Source organism: Rattus norvegicus, chromosome 6 (genome assembly GCF_036323735.1).
Source record: "Rattus norvegicus strain BN/NHsdMcwi chromosome 6, GRCr8, whole genome shotgun sequence".
NCBI lineage: Eukaryota > Metazoa > Chordata > Mammalia > Rodentia > Muridae > Rattus > Rattus norvegicus.
Window position 1 is genome coordinate 67,254,829 of NC_086024.1, and position 19,152 is coordinate 67,273,980.

Below are 19,152 nucleotides of genomic sequence, written 5' to 3' on the forward strand. Positions count from 1 at the left end.
CAGGGTCTCTCCTTCGAATCCATAGTTCACCAATTGATTAGACTTGTTGGTGAGCAAGCTTTGGTTGGGGGGATTCTTTCTGATACCAGAGTCTTGGGCTTATAGATAAATGCCATCACATGTGGCTTTCTATTAGTGTTAAGGGTCTGAACTCAGGTTCTCCTGCTGCAAGGTAGTCATTTTTACCAACAGAGTCATCTTCTTAGCTTCTAGTATTACTTTTCAAAGAACGAGTAGTTTCTTAATTGAAACTGTAGTTTCTCTTTGTCCCATTTTCTCACCATACTTATTTTTTCTTCTAACATACTATATTATATGTTATTGCATATCTATATGCCTTTACTTTATGTGAATGTAAACCATGTGAGTCTAGGGGTTTCTACAGTGAGAGCATCAGATTCCCATTACAGATGGTTGTGAGCCACCATGTGGTTGCTAGGAGTTGAACTCAGGACCTCTGGAAGAACAGTCAATGCTCTTAACCACTGAGCCATCTCTCAAGCCCTATTACTATTATTATTTTTAAATCATCTTTATTGCTGTCTTAGTCAGGGTTTCTATTCTTGCACAAAACATCATGAACAAGAATAAACCCTTTAGGGAGTAAAGGGTTTATTCAGTTTACACTTCCACATTGCTGCTCATTACCAAAGAAAGTCAGAACTGGAACTCAAGCAGGTTAGGAAGCACTAGCTGATGCAGAAGCCATGGAGGGATGTTACTTACTGGCTTGCTTCCCCTGGCTTGCTCAGCTTGCTTTCCTCTAGAATACAGGACCACCAGCCCAGGGATGGCACCACCCACAATGGGCTAGGTCCTCCTCCATTGATCACGAATTGAGAAAATGTCTTACAACTGAATCTCAACTGGAACTCCTTTCTTTGTGATAACTCTAGCTTCTGTCAATTTGGCACACAAAACCAGCCAGTGCAGTTGCATACATAATTCAAGCCAGAATTTTCTTGGATGGTTGATTCAAAAGGTATGTCCTATGTGGTGTTTAAAAGTAAATGGTTTAGGGAATAGCCAGTAGAGAATGCCAAGAGATGGTGGAGATGGAGACTGTGTTTCACAGTAATAATTTTCAAAGTAGAGTAATTGAATGGTAAATTCAGGAACAAAAACTCCGTGTCTCTGGAAATGTAAATTTCATTCACATTCCACTCTGCAATTTTTCAAGTTCAGTGGTTCAAGGTCAGAGGGCATTTGTATTAGGGTAGACACTACTTTGTTACTTCACCTCTTGACTAACCCTCTGAATTCTTTATTATTATGGTGGCCTTCCAATGACAATAAAGCCAAGCTCTTATGACACTACTAACATTTATGCAGCAGTTAGGCAACGCCTATGTGAATTGTCTCCAGAGACCTTAAGCAATAGGTCAGATTGTTCACACATTTTGTACACAGAGAGGAGTCAAACTGCCACCCAGTCTGCTATTAAATTCATAGTTTGATTGCTTTATTAGGAAATGATAGTATATCTAATAGAGACCACAATGCATTACTAATAGCTTCCTTTAAAAGGATGGCTTCATATATGAACTTAATTAGAGTTAGTGGCCCAGAACTTATGATATTCTAGATTTTCTGAAGCTTGATTTTCTCACCTTAAATTTGGAAACTGAACAAGAGAACTGAATAACTTGAGACTCCCAAGGTAATTTTGATATTGTTCAGAATGAGAATATTCTGCTGTGCGGGCTGACTTATGATTGGGCATAACTTTCTATCTCCGAGCCACACTTTAAATCTTGCTGAAACTTTTTTGTAATGTTTGGCAAATCCATTCGGTTTCTTTTTTTTTTTTTAAAGTTTTAAATTGGTTTTTATTTTTTTTTTTAATTTTTTTTATTAACTTGAGTATTTCTTATATACATTTCGAGTGTTATTCCCTTTCCCGGTTTCAGGGCAAACATCCCCCTCCCCCCTCTCCTTCCTTATGGGTGTTCCCCTCCCAACCCTCCCCCCATTGCCGCCCTCCCCCCACCAGTCTAGTTCACTGGGGGTTCAGTCTTAGCAGGACCCAGGGCTTCCCCTTCCACTGGTGCTCTTACTAGGATATTCATTGCTACCTATGGGGTCAGAGTCCAGAGTCAGTCCATGTATAGTCTTTAGGTAGTGGCTTAGTCCCTGGAAGCTCTGGTTGCTTGACATTGTTGTACATATGGGGTCTCGAGCCCCTTCAAGCTCTTCCAGTTCTTTCTCTGATTCCTTCAACGGGGGACCTATTCTCAGTTCAGTGGTTTGCTGCTGGCATTCGCCTCTGTATTTGCTGTATTCTGGCTGTGTCTCTCAGGAGCGATCTACATCCGGCTCCTGTCGGTCTGCACTTCTTTGCTTCATCCATCTTGTCTAATTGGGTGGCTGTATATGTATGGGCCACATGTGGGGCAGGTTCTGAATGGGTGTTCCTTCAGTCTCTGTTTTAATCTTTGCCTCTCCGTTCCCTGCCAAGGGTATTCTTTTTCCTCATTTAAAGAAGGAGTGAAGCATTTACATTTTGATCATCCTTCTTGAGTTTCGTTTGTTCTAGGGATCTAGGGTAATTCAAGCATTTGTGCTAATAGCCACTTATCAATGAGTGCATACCATGTATGTCTTTCTGTGATTGGGTTAGCTCACTCAGGATGATATTTTCCAGTTCCAACCATTTGCCTACGAATTTCATAAACTCGTTGTTTTTGATAGCTGAGTAATATTCCATTGTGTAGATGTACCACATTTTCTGTATCCATTCCTCTGTTGAAGGGCATCTGGGTTCTTTCCAGCTTCTGGCTATTATAAATAAGGCTGCAATGAACATAGTGGAGCACGTGTCTTTTTTATATGTTGGGGCATCTTTTGGGTATATGCCCAAGAGAGGTATAGCTGGATCCTCAGGCAGTTCAATGTCCAATTTTCTGAGGAACCTCCAGACTGATTTCCAGAATGGTTTTACCAGTCTGCAATCCCACCAACAATGGAGGAGTGTTCCTCTTTCTCCACATCCTCGCCAGCATCTGCTGTCACCTGAGTTTTTGATCTTAGCCATTCTCACTGGTGTGAGGTGAAATCTCAGGGTTGTTTTGATTTGCATTTCCCTTATGACTAAAGATGTTGAACATTTCTTTAGGTGTTTCTCAGCCATTCGGCATTCCTCAGCTGTGAATTCTTTGTTTAGCTCTGAACCCCATTTTTTTTTTTTTTTTTATTAACTTGAGTATTTCTTATATACATTTCGAGTGTTATTCCCTTTCCCGGTTTCCGGGCAAACATCCCCCTCCCCCCTCCCCTTCCTTATGGGTGTTCCCCTCCCAACCCTCCCCCCATTGCCGCCCTCCCCCCCATAGACTAGTTCACTGGGGCTGAACCCCATTTTTTAATAGGGTTATTTGTTTCCCTGCGGTCTAACTTCTTGAGTTCTTTGTATATTTTGGATATAAGGCCTCTATCTGTTGTAGGATTGGTAAAGATCTTTTCCCAATCTGTTGGTTGCCGTTTTGTCCTAACCACAGTGTCCTTTGCCTTACAGAAGCTTTGCAGTTTTATGAGATCCCATTTGTCGATTCTTGATCTTAGAGCATAAGCCATTGGTGTTTTGTTCAGGAAATTTTTTCCAGTGCCCATGTGTTCCAGATGCTTCCCTAGTTTTTCTTCTATTAGTTTGAGTGTATCTGGTTTGATGTGGAGGTCCTTGATCCACTTGGACTTAAGCTTTGTACAGGGTGATAAGCATGGATCGATCTGCATTCTTCTACATGTTGCCCTCCAGTTGAACCAGCACCATTTGCTGAAAATGCTATCTTTTTTCCATTGGATGGTTTTGGCTCCTTTGTCAAAAATCAAGTGACCATAGGTGTGTGGGTTCATTTCTGGGTCTTCAATTCTATTCCATTGGTCTATCTGTCTGTCTCTGTACCAATACCACGCAGTTTTTATCACTATTGCTCTGTAATACTGCTTGAGTTCAGGGATAGTGATTCCCCCTGAAGTCCTTTTATTGTTGAGGATAGCTTTAGCTATCCTGGGTTTTTTGTTATTCCAGATGAATTTGCAAATTGTTCTGTCTAACTCTTTGAAGAATTGGATTGGTATTTTGATGGGGATTGCATTGAATCTGTAGATTGCTTTTGGTAAAATGGCCATTTTTACTATATTAATCCTGCCAATCCATGAGCATGGGAGATCTTTCCATCTTCTGAGGTCTTCTTCAATTTCTTTCCTCAGTGTCTTGAAGTTCTTATTGTACAGATCTTTTACTTGCTTTGTTAAAGTCACACCGAGGTACTTTATATTATTTGGGTCTATTATGAAGGGTGTCGTTTCCCTAATATCTTTCTCGGCTTGTTTCTCTTTTGTATAGAGGAAGGCAACTGATTTATTTGAGTTAATTTTATACCCAGCCACTTTGCTGAAGTTGTTTATCAGCTTTAGTAGTTCTCTGGTGGAACTTTTGGGATCACTTAAATATACTATCATGTCATCTGCAAATAGTGATATTTTGACCTCTTCTTTTCCGATCTGTATCCCTTTGATCTCCTTTTGTTGTCTGATTGCTCTGGCTAGAACTTCAAGAACTATATTGAATAAGTAGGGAGAGAGTGGGCAGCCTTGTCTAGTCCCTGATTTTAGTGGGATTGCTTCAAGTTTCTCTCCATTTAGTTTAATGTTAGCAACGGTTTGCTGTATATGGCTTTTACTATGTTTAGGTATGGGCCTTGAATTCCTATTCTTTCCAGGACTTTTATCATGAAGGGGTGTTGAATTTTGTCAAATGCTTTCTCAGCATCTAATGAAATGATCATGTGGTTCTGTTCTTTCAGTTTGTTTATATAATGGATCACGTTGATGGTTTTCCGTATATTAAACCATCCCTGCATGCCTGGGATGAAGCCTACTTGATCATGGTGGATGATTGTTTTGATGTGCTCTTGAATTCGGTTTGCCAGAATTTTATTGAGTATTTTTGCGTCGATATTCATAAGGGAAATTGGTCTGAAGTTCTCTTTCTTTGTTGTGTCTTTGTGTGGTTTAGGTATAAGAGTAATTGTGGCTTCGTAGAAGGAATTCGGTAGGGCTCCATCTGTTTCAATTTTGTGGAATAGTTTGGACAATATTGGTATGAGGTCTTCTATGAAGGTTTGATAGAATTCTGCACTAAACCCGTCTGAACCTGGACTCTTTTTGGTTGGGAGACCTTTAATGACTGCTTCTATTTCCTTAGGAGTTATGGGGTTGTTTAACTGGTTTATCTGTTCCTGATTTAACTTCGATACCTGGTATCTGTCTAGGAAATTGTCCATTTCCTGAAGATTTTCAAATTTTGTTGAATATAGGTTTTTATAGTAAGATCTGATGATTTTTTGAATTTCCTCTGAATCTGTAGTTATGTCTCCCTTTTCATTTCTGATTTTGTTAATTTGGACGCACTCTCTGTGTCCTCTCGTTAGTCTGGCTAAGGGTTTATCTATCTTGTTGATTTTCTCAAAGAACCAACTTTTGGTTCTGTTGATTCTTTCTATGGTCCTTTTTGTTTCTACTTGGTTGATTTCAGCTCTGAGTTTGATTATTTCCTGCCTTCTACTCCTCCTGGGTGTATTTGCTTCTTTTTGTTCTAGAGCTTTTAGGTGTGCTGTCAAGCTGCTGACATATGCTCTTTCCTGTTTCTTTCTGCAGGCACTCAGCGCTATGAGTTTTCCTCTTAGCACAGCTTTCATTGTGTCCCATAAGTTTGGGTATGTTGTACCTTCATTTTCATTAAATTCTAAAAAGTTTTTAATTTCTTTCTTTGGGTCTTTCATTGGGTCTCTCTCTCACCGGGTCTGGGCCCATTCGGTTTCAAAAGAAATCCATATGACTAAAATTTAAAAATCTATACATAGATAATTGCATGGGTGTTTAAGAAATAGAAACAAAATCCTTGGTGAGCAGACCCTGGTTCTAGTCAATGTTATGGAAACATGGGAGAAGTTCAAATTCAAACTCGTGTTCCCTCCTTTCTGTTGGGTGCCTTTCTTTTTTCCTTCTAGCATGGCCTATGAAAGACTTCAAGTTCAGCTCAATGAGCACGTTAAATAGGAAGCTGTGAGGAGATGCAAAACCAAAGGGCCTGCTTATAAGTTCACATTGAAATAAAAAAGGAGACTGGAAAAGTAGAGCATTTCAAATAAGTGTGGGCCCCAAATAATTTGTCAGCTTTGAAGAAGATGCATCTTATCTTGAACCAAATGCTGGAAAGAGTTTTTCGGCTTCTTCCCATTCTTTCTATAGAAGGAGGTTTGTTCACTCCTAGTGACAACAGGAACTCACAGGCAAATTATTCTTTCAATGAATTTTTTCTCCCCATTTCTTTTAAGGGGGGTTACACTCAGTCACCTGTCTGCTGCTCCGAAAGCTGATTCACTACACTGTTACCTGTCTTTACTGTCATATCAATACAAACAACAGTACAAATAAACATACTAGAATACAAGCTGCAGCTGCGGTGCAAAAGGATCATCTAATTTAGCATTTTAATGTTCATCTAAAGTTTTGAAAGAAGAGTGTTCCACATGAAAAGTTTGAAAGTTTTGAAATCCAATTATGAACACAAATTGATAGAGTAATCACATTGCCACATTTTGAAATAAATTGTATTAAATTTTGAAATTTACGTCTTCATGAGACTCATCTCAGAAAGGGATGGTGGTGGAACTTTCTTAGGGAGGAGGGTGTAGCTCTAAGGGAGCATAAAACCAAGGGAATTTGGGTTCTTGATAATAAGATGTGGCTGAAGCATCTGTAAACAGACATCTGACTATACACATTTAATACTTTAGTCAGGAAATGAAGGAAGATTGGCAGATCTGAATAAATGAAATTGATAAAAAGGTGAATTATGTAAATTATATAGGTCAAGTCTGGGAAATGCCGCTGAGCTTTGCTGGTGTGCAGTTGTGATGTGCTACTTAGAGGTCTGGTCATCTGAGGACATGTAAAGCTTGGTATTCCTGATTCTTTTATTTATTTATTTATTTATTTATTTATTTATTTATTTATTCTTTATTAAATTGGTTATTTCTTATTTACATTTCAAATGTTATCCCCTTTCCCGGTTTCCCGGCCAACATCCCCCTAGCCCTCCCTCTCCCCTTCTATATAGGGTTCCCCTCCCCATCCTCCCCCGATTACCGCCCTCCCCCCAACAATCACATTCACTGGGGGTCCAGCCTTGGCAGGACCAAGGGCTTCCTTGGTGCCCCTACTAGGCTATTCATTGATACCCATGCAGTTGGAGCCCAGGGTCAGTCCATGTATAGTCTTTGGGTAGTGGTTTAGTTCCTGGAAGCTCTGGTTGGTTGACATTGTTGTTCATATGGGGTCTCAGGCTCCTTCAGCTCTTTCAGTCCTTTCTTTTATTTTATTCTGTGTTTGAAATCCGCAGACCCTTCTGTCACTTGCTTACAGAAGGTTTACATAAGTTACTATTCATGTGGTCATCCTGACTTCAGTAGCTCCACCCAGTCTTTGGGTTCATGTTCCAAGGGTTCATCTCTCCAAAGTCGACTGAAAAATATTGAAAGGAGATGTCTAGAAATAAGCAATTCATGCTTTTGTAATAATTTTTATTACATCATATAGCTGTAACTTTCTAAGCTTTACGATTAACTATTATTATTTTCTGTGTACGAATGTTTTGCCTGAATGCATGGCTGTGTGCCATGTGCATGCTTGGAGCTTGCAGACACCAGAAGAGGGTGTTGGATGTGGATGCTGGGAATTGAACCCACGTCCTCTAAAAGACAGCAGCCAGTGCTCTTAACCACCGAGGCTTCTCTCCCACCTGACAATTAGTCATTATTGAAAATCTTTTATTGTACTAACTTTCTAAACTAAAATTTTTTTTTATCAAAGATACATGTTAAGAGAATAGACAGTACAGTTACTTTTCCATATTCATCTACTATGAACCCTTAAATTCAACCAACTATGGATGGAAATGCTCTTTTTCAATAGTTATCTCTATTGAGCATGTACAACTGTCCTCCTGTCAGTCTTTTTTAGGCAGTGGAATACAGGCACTGTTTGCATAGCTTTTCTTTGCATTGGGTATTCTAAGTTATCTAGAAGTGATTTAAAGAGTTCGGGAGGATGTGGCAGACTATGTCCAAATTTTATTTTTTATTTTTATATAAAATATAAAAAGATCTTTGTATCCTTGCATTTTGACATTTGCACAGAGAGCTGGAACAAATCTCATTCAAATAGTGAAGGAGGCCCTGTGTACATGGGGGTATTACTAGCCTATGTTACAAGCATCCACAGGGGGGGTGTCTTAGAATTTATCTATTTAAAAATTTAAAAAGTAGAATTTTCATTTTATACCATATCTATCTTCTCTTAGCACATGATATTTTGAGTCAGTGTTTTTCCTCATTTAAATAGTATTTAAGGATAACTGTATTTTGAGGGTTGAAATCTTACTAATGTGTGCCCATTGATTCAAGTCCTTAAATGCTAATCAAATTAGTTTAGTAATTAAATGTCTCTTTGTCACCTTTTGTGTCAGCAAAAGATGACTAAATATTCAGGATTTGTGAAGTTTAATACACTTTATTTGTTCAAACACTTCCACTGTACTTTTTCCACCACAAATATATGCAACGTAACTGACTAGGTTCACAAGTCCAAGTAAGTCACCCTTAATAAAATTCAGCTTTTAGTAGGTTATATAATGGGATCTTAACATTTTTGATGAACACTAACAAATGAACAATTAGAAGTCTGTTTCAGTTTCTTACTTGACCATGATAATTCTTCAGGATCCCAAATTCTGCCTTTCATCTGAATGCTTCCCTGTGCTTCTCCTGTGTTCATACCCACCCAGAATTCGCTTCACTCTTCAGTTGGTAGCTTTTAGTACTGCTTCTTCGTTCCCAGTGCTAGGATGTGTTGACCAGTGTCTGTTTCTTGCACTGAGTTAGAAGCTTCTTGATGCAGGAAAAGTCTGTTCAAAGAGGCCTTTATTGCTCATTCACCACTGTATTGGCGCCCCATGTAGAGCTGGACAAATGGTAGTTATCTCATAGTGGATGGTGTGTGAGAAGGTGAATTAGCAAATGATCTGCGAAGGGATAACCTTCTCTGTTCTCTTCATTCAGATATCCTCGGTCCATACAGTGCTTAAGCCACAGTAGTTGCCCAGGAGTTGTGTTGGAGAAGCTAATGTTTTCTTGACTTTTTAAAGGACATTAAAAATATTGATGGAGGAGTGTGTGGTGTAAAGTGAATATTTTCCTGCAGCCATTACATTGTTTTTATTAACGTGCAAGCTTGAGAATTTGTAGCTGTGGTTTCTTTTATTGTGGTTTCTTTAATGTCTAACCACAAAATTTATTTTAATCATTTGAGTTGTACAGTCACAAGCATTAAGTATATTCACACTGTTATGTGATCATCCACTACATTTGCAGAACATTTTCATTATCTGAGATCTAAATTGCTGTTAAATAATAACTTCCCACATAAGTGTGACTTTATAAAACACATTTTGTTTGCCTTAGAATCTTTTCTTTAGGTAGCATGGTTAGTAAAGTGTTTGCCTATGAAACTTTGAGTTTAATCCAAAGAACCCATGTAAAAAGCTGGGCACAGTGACGTGCACTTGTGGTATCTGTGTGGGGAGATAGAGAATAGGATGATCCCTGGGAAGTAATGACCAGCTAACCTGGCCAATCATCAAGCCCCAGGTCCTAACAAGAGTCCCATTCTCAAAATGTAAGGTGGATATCTCCACAGGAATGATATCAGAAGTTGACCTCTACCCTATACACATGGGTGTACACACACACTAAATACACACACACACACACACACACACACACACACACACACACACACCTTCCCTTTTAAGATACATTACATGTAGACTGTATGTTTTAAATATAAATATATAAACTGTTTTTGCTACCTGAACAGAATTGGATGTGCCCATTTCTCTTGGTGGCTCTAATGCTTTGGTTGATAGTATAATTGTCTGAAGACTGCATTACTTGAAAGATATCCAAGATGGATTGCGGTTTCTGTTCATTTGCTCACCCATGAAGGAGGTCCTATCTCCAGGTCATAATCAGAGGTCATCTTTGTCCCCACTCATCTCCGCCTCCTCCACATCTACTCATGCCCACATGCAGATAAACATCTATGGTTATTCTCAAAACTGTTATTTACTTAAATATTGGGACCATATCTTATTTAAATTCCCAGAGCTGAAACATGTAATCTAAATTTTTTAAAATTAATTCATTAGCCTTTAACCTACTGATCCAATTAGTACTGTCCTTCTGTGCATGGACATGGCTCATCCACTGAGCCATAGGCCACAGTTCTAAAGAAAATTGACTCCCTGTCTCTAGCAGTCATGAACTCAGTCAGGGATGGGGTCTCATGAGCTCCCCCTCATACTGGGATTTTTATCTGGCTTGATCTTGTGCAGGCCCATGTCATGTCATAGCACACTTTCCCATCCTTTGTCTCTTACATTCTTTCTGTCCCTCTTCTACGATGTTCCCTGAACCTTGGGGAGGTTGATATAGGTGTTCTAACCTCACTTAACCTCATCAATGATCATTACCCACTGCAACAAGAGAAGCTTCTCTGACCAAGGGTGAAACCAGTGGAACTCTGTGTTATAAACATTAATATTTATAAGGCAGTTTGACAATATAAACATTTAGAAAACATCAATAGGACTGCCCCTTGGGAGTTATGACTTCCATAGCCACAGGTTTTGACTTCATAATATCAGGCAAGGATTGCGCCTCCACAGAGCAGGCCTGAAATACAATCAAGAGAGCAGTTGATTATGTCCTTAATCACTCATGCCCCTATTATACCACTAGGCACATCCTAGCATAATTGCAGCAGGTTCTAGTGCTGGCTATGACCAATGATGCCTTTTCTCCCTCAGAGGTCTACAAAGCAACTCTGAGCACAGTGAAAGCCAGCCAGCAGGGAGAGAGAGAGTTTCTGGGTCAGTTAAAATTGATTTCTCTGTCATGCAAACAAAGTATATGGTACCTTCCAAAATGGAATCTTATCATCTAGCTGTGGCAGGGAACCAAAAACAAGGACAATAGCCTGTATTCTATTGGGTACCTCCGGGGCCTCACTGACCTGCTCTGGGCACTGAGATTTTAATCTTAATAACTCATATCTTCTGGGAGCACCATTATTTACTTTTATTCAAACTCCTTTCCTTTGAAATACATTTTATTTTGTTTGATTTGGTCGTTATCTTTTAGAAGCTGGTTCTGTTTTAATGAGAGGCAGAGAGGGAGTGGATTTGGATGGGAGGGGAATGGGGGGAGGAACTGGGAGGAGTGGAGGGAGGGGAAACTAATCAGGATGCAGTGTATGAAAAAAGAATCTATTTTAATAAAAGGGTAAAGCTGAAAAAATGTATTGTTAATTTCCTTACAAACTGGTGGAACTCTACAAGGCTTCTTCATATATCATTAGTTCTGGTTAGCCCCTCCATACTCCTCTTCTTCCCACCCTGTTCCCATTCTTACTTTAACTTTCAGCTCTTAGTATTCTCTTCCTGATATTTCCTATCACACATGTTCTACTATCTCCTCTTATTTTACTTTTTTTAAAGTTGGATCGCAAGGTTATTTCCCAGCTTCTTCATGCCTACATTTTGGTAAGATGTTCCCGGGGCCTCTCCTTTCCCTAGCCTGTCCATTCCAGTACCTGCTTAGGCTCTTCTGCTTCCAGTACTGCTCCTCCTTTCTATCAACCACCTCTATTTTCCTCTTCTCCCATCAAGTGCACCCCATCATGTCAACGGCCTATGTTAGACAGAACTACCACCCTCTGAGCCAAACAGCTGTTATCTTTGGAAGTTCAACTTGTTGAAGTTTAACATCTGCTGATGAAGGACCTTCACCTGAATATCCAGCCACTTTCTCCCAGTACTTGCACACCAGTATGGAAGCCATCTTAATTACACATAACCGCAGGGAAGAACTAGAATGCAGGAAGAATAGAGGGAGAGGGTTCCATCTATGGGGCCAGGAAAAACCATCATCCCTGCTGGCTAATGCCTTCTTGGTGTGGTTTTGTTTGTTTTGTTGGTGGGGGGCACTCACACTGTGGTAACCTCTTACTTATGCTCTGTAATTAAGCCTAATGATCTCGTGGTTCTCCAGAGTGATCTTTGATGAATTGTGCTTCAGTTTGTCTTGGGACCTTGGAAGGAGGGATAGATGTTGCTTACATCTCTCCACAGGAATTTCACCAGCAGCCTGCTTCTAGTTTCCTAACTTCCACACCCAAGCTGCTTGTATTCTTCCTTCTTTGGATGAGAAGCTTCCTGAATATTACTTCCTTCTAGGAAGAAAAATTGGCAGACTCACAAAGCGCCATATACACTATTGAGTAATTGTCCTAAAGATATCTTTCCAGCGTGGACACGGTCTATTGCACCAGACCCATCTGAAGATGCTTATTAGAAGGGTGGGATTCTAGGTCCCTTTCCATCTGCTGAACTGTATTCTCTCCATGGCTACATTGAGTCAGCCCCATTTGCTCAGACACAGACATATGAATCAATCTCTCTCTCCCTCTCCCTCTACACCCCACCCCAAATCTGCCTCTTGTCCGCATGTGCACCATGTATTTAGTGAAGTTGAAAAATCATTCCTCACTACTGTGCTGTATAAAATATTTAGGATATAGTTATTGACATTTAACTAGTTTCCTTTAAGCACTTTCTTCCCTAGGCAAAATAAAACTACTTTGTTTCTATTGGCACTCATTCGAGTGCTTAAATCTTTGTTGCTTTGCTGTTCTGAATACACCAATTTTAATTTTAATATTTTTTTTTAGTGAAATCAGATTCTGTTAATTGTAGACATAGGATCAATGAAGACAGAGTTTAATGTTAGGTTTAATTGTATTCCTCATGTGCTGGCTTTGTGGGAGCCAAAGCTGCATATTATGACAAATTCCTGATTGGGGAAATGTCATACAGTTAAGAGTCTTCTTCAATGACTCTGCACCTTATTGTTTTTGAGGCTGGATCTTTGAATCAAACCTGGAGCTTTCTAATCTGGATAGTGTCACTTTCAACTTGCCTGGGGCTCCCTCTCTGCTCTCAAGCTAGAATTACAAGCGAACTGTCTGGCCTTTTGCAGAGTAGATTCTTGCTTTTGAATCGGGTCAAGGAATTCACTCCAGTTTCCCTTGCTTGTGTAGTAAGCACTTTAACTGCTGACCTATCTCCCAGCCGCCTCCCTAGACTCCTTTTATTTCTATTTTGAAATAGAGTCCCACTAAGTTGCCCAGGATAGACTTCAAATCATGGTCCTTTTTCTTTAGCCTCCAGAGTTCCCATAGTTAAAAGTGTGCTCCACCAACTCTGGTTCACTCTTACTTTTCAAAAGTCATGGAGCTAGCCCTCAGTCACAACAATTTCACCAAATTTACAACAGTAAAATGAATTTGGTAGTAAACTTGTGGCTTGAAGTTAGCACCCAGTGTCTCCAAAACCCCAGCTAAGCAATGCTATAGTTGAAAGAGGGCCTCTCCTGGAGACATTTGGGAAAACTTTTATTGTAGAGTATATTATCTGTTGTTTGAAATGTGATTTTTATAGATGCTGAAATGGAGAGAATTAGGCTTCAAGATTAGTTTGGCTTTGTGCCATGGCAAAATTGGCTATTGTATGGCAGACATACACTGGAGAAGCATATGAGAAAAATCAAATTAATGGGGATCTTTTCCTCCCCAGTTAGTATGTACAAATCCACCCCAAGTTCAATCTGAATTGTCTAAAGCAGGAAAATTTAAAAGAAATGTCCAGGGATTAGCCTAAGATTATGCAATAAGCTTTTGGCAAAGCCAAAGACATTTTTTAATTTTTTTTATTTATTCAAAGACATTTTTAAAATTGTAAGTTACTACCATTCTGTATGCATAAAAGAGCAAAATGGGATCTGGAGAGATGGCTCAGTGCTTAGGAACATTTGTTACCCTTACAGATGGCATGGGTTTGATTCCCAGTACCAGCACTGTGGTTCACAACAATCTATAACTGTAGTTCCCAGAGATCCGATCCCCTCTTCTGACCTCCACGGGCACAAGCCACATAATTGGTGCACATCCATTCAGGTACAATGCTCACACATAAAATGAACAAGGCTCTGAAAAATAAAATTGGTGTGACGGGTCAAACGTCAGAAAGGATGCCAACTTATAGAAGTCAACCTCTAAACGCTCTATAATGCCTTCATAATTATACCACAAAGCATAAGCAAATATCAGGAGTGTCCACACTTGCAGATAATTCTTGCCTAATAGTGTATGCAATAATAGATTTTAGTTACATTGAATACTGTGAATTCTCATTTTTAAAAACAAACCAAAAAATGATGTAAAAATAAAAAAAAATACGTCCATCAATAACAGTTTACTTTAGGGCAAAGTGGCTATGGCAAGTATTTACTTTTTCTAAATTATTGCAATTTTGCTAAATACCATTGACTCCCTTTTACTGTAACTGGTTTATTATGCATGCCATGGCCTTTGCATTTGCTTTTCGCCAGGATGTCATTCATCTTCTCTGAAGGCTACCTCTAAAATGCATCAACTTTTTTCCCTTGACCTTTTGACTTAGGATTAGTTTTGTTTAATACGATAAGTTGATTGCATTTTGGAAAAGTAAATTAAGTTGTTACCTGGTTATTGGTAAAACGGTCCATAGCGATGATGAATTACCCTATTTTGCTGACCTAAATGTGTTTCCAAGTGATGCAAGTCACGGGTGCAGTTGTCACCACAAGAGTGATGAATGTAACAAGAATTCACTTCCTAGGAATGTTTGGCATAATTATTGGCACGGTAGCACAATTAATATGTACTATTTTTGTGGTCCTTGCTTGGAGTTTGAAATTGCCATAGGAGGCTTGAGATGTGGCTTGTTGCTAATACACAAACAGTAGGATGAAATCTTTTCCCCATACTACCTTGGAACCACACGTATGCAAGATTGAATATGGACTCTTGTCAGAGCATCTAGCCTTGCATAAATTATATTTAAACAACAATTGACATGCTATCAAAACTATCTTATTCCTTCCTTATCTCACCTAACATCTCTATTCAAAGCCATTTTTTTCCTAAGCTATATTGCAGCATTTTCATACTTTTGTGAAGTGTTTTGCACAAAGGCCACTTGTCAGGAAAGCCACAGAAGACATTGTGATAGGAACCATGGAGACTCAGCCCTAATCCACAGAGATGTCATGGGGAACCTCAGTGGCTTTGAACTCTGTGTTCAAAGTGTAAGTGCCTGGATGTGTAAACGTCATGGAGAGCTCCCAATGAAGGCTGTATCCTTCTTCCTGGCAACCTTAGAATAGGTGCATATGAAGCCTTCCTGAAGCTTTACCCTCTGCCCTTGACTGCCTCTAATCCTGTCTTTGTTTTGCCACTCTCTGTCAACTCCTACCTCAACCTCCCAAATACGAGGTTTACAGGCCTGCACTGAATTGATGTATAACTTGTTGTATGGACAGAGTCTGGGCCACAGTAGCATCTCATTGGCTGTTGAGTAGCACATCTCAAAAATACAAAACAAAAAACCCTTACTTTCATCAACATGTCTTTCATTGCTTAACTCCCCAGTTTTTAGCTACAGCCCGAGGATGTCTGAGGTACCAGCTCTCCATCCTCTCTGTTGTCCCTGAGGTTTCACCGCTCTGTTGGTAGATTCTCTACACTTTGTCCTTGCTATTTACTTTGTACCTTATGGTCTGTCTATGCAGAATGCTTTTCTTATTCATCTTTAAGTTTCTAGTCAGTGGTCCTCCAGTGGAAAGTCATCTTGTAGAATGAAGTATGCCTTTGTCTGAAAGCTCACAGTATTCTATAATATTTTGTAGAGGCTTCTAATATTTCCAGCTGTGGCCCCATCAGCATGTGAATTAAAATTTCTACTCTTTTACCTTACATAGCTACATAGGCATATGTATTTATATATATGCTTAAACGTATCTATTGAGCTGTTTCTGAAGCTGTAGTTTCGAGTTTTTTATAGACTCTGGCATACCATTAGAAGTTCTTTTTCTTTTTTTATGTAGTTATCACATGTTAAGGAAAGAAAATGTTTATTACTTTCAAACTGAGTTTAATTCCAAGAAACACTGACTTTCAAAACACTAAGGTTTTGCCCTGATAATAGTGCATTAAATAAAAAGAAAATCAAGATAGCTTTACGTGTGAGGTGAAGATTTTTTTTAAATTTAAGACATAAAATTTCATAACCCATGCATAAACTGGAGCAGCTGAACTCACTGTAGGCCTTTTTTACTTTATTTCTGGAGTCATTTTGCGATTCATGGTGTCCTAACATTTGACTGCAGCCCAGGGTGACTGAATTGATACTTGTTTCTCTTCTCTGAAAGATGTTTCAGTGGTCCATAGTGCGAGTTCTGTTTTCAAAAATACCAAGTCCAAGAAGACACAAATGCTCCCTTAGGAGACCTTGGGCGGCATTGAATCACTTGTCTGAAGGCTATGATGTGATGTGCTCAGGGTGATTGCTCTGTTTCTCATCCAGGGTGTCCTTTCCTGGCTAACTCTTCTCTGGAATATTTGCTTAGGGAAGGCTGAGGTTTGCAGAGAAGAGGAGTTGTGGATCAGAGAGTCAGGGACTGTCTGTGACTGAACTTTTACATTGGTATAGGTGTGATTTTTCTCCTCCAATTCTAGCTGTTCTCAGCTCTTGATGATCCGCACTGAGAGGTAGGACCTACAAATTTAGGCAAAAGAATTCCTATGTTCCTAAATAGAAAACCTAACTACCAATAGAATGCTCACAGCCAGGAAGTATTTACCCACCCTGTCTGTCCGTCCTCCCATCTGTCTGCCTGTCTGTTTATATGTCTGCCAGCTGTCTGTATTTCTGTCTATCTAAACAATTGTCTATCTCCAAATTGGATTCAGACTGACTCTTCAGGTTAGAATCCATTAATGTGATGTATAGTCACCCTCGTCACCTCTCTCGTGTCACTTTTGATAGAAATCAACAGAGAGATGTTTTGGCAAATGTATTCATAATTTGTCTTCCTTGCAGGGCTCTCTCTGCAATTGTGTGTCCCATCAGGGACTCTGTTAACTTATTGGCAATCTACTGTGATTGATGGCAACTGATGTCTTATTAACATTTTCCCCACTTTTCTATCCACAGAGCAATGCTAAGACAACCTTTCGCTTAAGGAATTAAAAAGAAATATCACTTCATCAGGTAAGGAAACCTACTTCAAAGGTAGGATGTGCATTTTTTATTTTTACAATATTTAAGATTGTAAAGGGAATTATGCCATTAAACGTGACTGTGTAAGAGTAGCATCCTGCTTGATACTTTTCATCAGAGAGCATGATAAAAGGCAGGAAGGGCGAATACAAATGCGGAGACATTTATCATCTCACTTGTCAAAGAGGGTAGATCAATACACAGAGAAGAAACAAGCCTTGGTCTCTATTCATTGTATAGAAGTAATGTTTGTGCTTTATTCAAACATTTCTCTTTAAGCACAGAAAATAGCACTGTTCATAAAAGAAAATTCCTGAAGTAACTGAAGGATAAAAATTATAGGGTGCTATTAATAAGAAAATTGTTTTTATTGGATGTGTTCATATATCAAAAACCTGAAAATATGGCATCCTGTTTTTCTTATATCTCGAAATAATGAGGTCAGTTCTGAGAGTTTAAATGTTATTTTGAAGCTTGTCTTCTGTCTGGCAAATCCTTTCCTACCCCCTGTTTCCCACTGTTCACATTGCACATCCCACGGCATTTGTGTCATGTAGGATTACCAACTCCAGAACAGACCCTGCTGGGTCTGTGTGGCCTCCTGAAAGGCCATTTATTGTAGTGTATTTTACTTGGTGAAAAATATCTTGAGTGGAAATCAGGAACATAGTTCAGAGAACTAGATTTCAACCAACAAGAGCTCTCTTAAAGAATTATAAGGCTCCCATTGTTCAGATGTCTGGTTCCATACTTCATAGGTTTCGTTAAACAAATGAATTCTCATGCAGTTTAATTAAGAAGATTGCATGCAAGATTTTGAGGTAACAAAATCCTTCCAGCATGTTTTGCCCATTGTTCTGGAGAAGGATTGATCTATTGAGATGTCATTTAGTAATTAAGAGGAAATGATTCATGCCTCCAACTGAATCTGTTATCATCGTGTTGTCTGGAAACCGACTTCATGTGATGGATTCTCGTGGTATTCTAAAATACTACCAGAGACCCCAAAACCAGTGGCACGGAAATTAATATTGCTTGTGATAATATCCAGACTTTTGTAAATAGTCTGTGGCATGTTGGTTGTGAGACGCAGAAAGAAAGCAAGTGCTTCCTTTTAGGCTGTAATTCCTAATGAATGAGGATTAATACCAGAACGCAAGGTACGTCAAGCGATCCTGAGGGTCACGTGAGGTTGAACATGAAGGATGCAGTGATCACCTGAGTGCTTTCCCATCTACTAAGATATTGTGGCTTAGCTCTGAGGAGATTTTCCTGGCAGGATATGATACTTTTTCTTTCTTGTTGTTTAAAAAGATAGTTGGTTTTAAGAATCTGTTGTCTTCTAGAGAAGGGAGCGAGAAGGCTGGATTTCACCTTTCTCAATACATACTTGCTGATCTGTTTGGCTGGCCTTTTAAGTGACTAATGAGAACTTTCGTTTGGCAGGCAGCGAGAGCTGATGAAATATCTCATTTTTGTCTTTGTGAATGGACTCATCTGGCCAAAAACCGAACACAGAGAATCTTCCCAATTTTTCTCCCTCGCCTCACAAAGACAGGCTGAAACTTCCCAAAAATTCTAAAGCACGCTTGTGTTCAGAATGTCCCCAGGCTATTCAGCCAGTGCCTCTGACATTAGACTAAGAAAGTTGTGGGGGGTGAGGAGGGCAGGCAGTACAGCAACTTACTTTTCAGTTGAGATTCCCACAATCGTTAATGTGTTGTGGTGTCTGAAAGACATAAGATGCCAGAATTCTGGACTGTTTGGGAAGTCGACACTCCTCCCAGATCTTTCCTGTCTCTTCGTGTCCCCTTGAATATAAACAGATTTATCACTTACCCTAATGTGTAAGTGTTCTCCACGGAGAGTCT

General features: G+C 39.4%; 1 protein-coding gene across 50 annotated transcripts in view; it reads left to right on the forward strand.

The window, feature by feature from the left end:
• Nrcam (neuronal cell adhesion molecule) overlaps positions 1–19,152 on the forward strand; it is a 295,788-nt gene that overhangs the window by 125,106 nt on the left and 151,530 nt on the right. For all 50 annotated transcript variants that reach the window (XR_001838198.3, XM_063262283.1, XM_063262272.1 and 47 more), the window contains exon 3: positions 17,216–17,272. The gene's annotated coding sequence lies outside the window, so the exon portion shown is untranslated. The remainder of the gene's footprint in view (positions 1–17,215; positions 17,273–19,152) is intronic.